The sequence below is a fragment of the Tarenaya hassleriana genome, unplaced genomic scaffold (assembly GCF_000463585.1).
Source record: "Tarenaya hassleriana unplaced genomic scaffold, ASM46358v1 Cleome479, whole genome shotgun sequence".
NCBI classification, from domain to species: Eukaryota; Viridiplantae; Streptophyta; class Magnoliopsida; order Brassicales; family Cleomaceae; genus Tarenaya; species Tarenaya hassleriana.
Genome location: NW_010967487.1, coordinates 35440 through 37461, shown reverse-complemented (window position 1 = coordinate 37461; position 2022 = coordinate 35440).

Sequence of the window (2022 nt, the reverse complement as noted above, 5' to 3'; positions counted from 1 at the left end):
AAGATCGGAGGTAGATCGGGACTCGAAAGAAGGAGATCTGAGGTCTGTGGTGTCGTCGGCGGGGAAGATTCGGAATCCGGAGTCCCAGAGAGCTGACGCGGCCAAGACGTGTTTTCGAAACCGGTAACCAGGTGAGTCTCTTGACTCGGTTTCATTATTTTTCTGCGTTTTCTCCGATTTTGAGACCAAGTTTCATAGAAACTCGGTGAACTCGGCGGAGAAAGGCTCGATTCCGGCGAAACTCGGTCCCGACTCGTCCGAGTTAGGGTTTGAGTGGAGGAATCGGGTGAGTCAACGACCGAGTCAATTCGGGTGACTCGACGGCTAGGGTTTTCCGAAATTAGGGTTTCGGATTAAACCGGTTCAGACCGGTTTAATCGAACTAATTCTCGGTTAAACCCGGTTTGGGTCAATCGAATCTGGTTCGATTCGATCCAAGTCCGGTTCTAGGCGGTCAGACCGGGTTTAACCCGGTTCCATCGGTTCAGACCGGATTCCGGCCGGTTCAGGCCGGCTCAAACTGGTCCCGGCCGGTTCAGACTGATTCACTCCGGTTCGGTCAGTCCGTTGACCAATTTGGTCAATAGTTGACTGTTGACCGGTTTAGGTCAAATCGGACCGGTTCAGGTCCGGTTTGGGATCAATTGGACCGGTTTAGACCGGTTCAGGTCAATCTAGGTCCAGTTTAGGACAATTGAGTCCGGTTTAGGTCAATTTTGGTCCGGTTCAGGTCAATTGAGTCCAGTTTAGGGCAATTCAGACTAGTTTAGGCTGGTTTAGCTTGGTTAAGGTCTGATTTGTCTGGGAAGGGCTAGAATTGTTCGGTTCAGACCAATAGGGTCTAATTGGAGGTGAATTAAGGCTGGTTTAGACTGGTTTAGATCTAATTTAGGGTCTGTTCATCCAATTAGGCTAGAATTAGACTGTATAGGTCAATTGGGTCCGAAATTAGGTAAGATCAGATTGGTTTTAGACTAATAGAGGTCTGTTTAGGATCTGATTTATCTGGTTAGAGCTGGTATTGGTCGGGTTAGGATCTGAATTTGTGGTTTAGGACTAGATTAGGTCAGTTTAGGGTCGGGATGTACAATTAGGACTAGAACTAACTGGTTTAGGGTTAGGTTGGTCCAAATTAGGTCTGATATGTCTGGTTTAGGGCATAGTGGACTGGTTTAGGGTATGTTAGGATCTGTAGTGATCGGTTTACCCTGTTAGGACTGTCTAGTATCCAATTTGGCTTGGTTTAGTGAAATACACTAGGGTTAGACCTGTTTTAGATCTCGGTTTAGCAAATGTGTCATAGATTCTGGGTTTCTGTTTAGTATAGGTCTGAATAGGTTGGATTTGACTACGTTTAGCTGGGTAGGAGGTCGGGTTAGGCTTAAATAGGCTGGTACAGGTCTGTAATAGACTGGTTTAATTCGGTATAGGTCTGTAAGTGTTGTTTAGGTCTTGGTTAGGTCTGGGATAGAAGGTATTCGTGCTTGGATGGCGGCTCAAGATCAGCCAAGCCAAATTTGGGTTGGTCTAGCGTGTTTTAGGTCTGATCAGTAGGTAATTAAGTCAAAATAGGCTTGGTTAGGTCTGATTAGAGGTTTAGAATGTCTATAGAGACATTGTCTAGGTCTGATCAGATTAGAATCTGATTGTAGACTTATGTATTATCTAGTTTAGGACTAGATATGACTCCTAAGTACCAGTTTTGAGTCATAGAGTCTGGTACATTGACCGGTTAGGTCTGATTAGTTGAGATTTGACTAAAACGGGTTGGTTTAGGGGTTGTTAAGTCTAGAATCACTAAGTAGAGGACTGTAGGGGTCGGTTTAGTCTGTAGGAGTTGGTTTTAGGCATTTATAGGGTCTGATCAGAAGAAAATTAGGTCTTATTAGGCTTAGTTTTGGTCTGATTAGGGTGCTAAAAGTCTAATCAGGGGTTGGTAAGTTATTACGGTTGGCTTAGGTTTGGTGATTATGACTTTTAGTGTCTAACTAGGACTTATGGTCATCTAATCAGGGGTTGGTC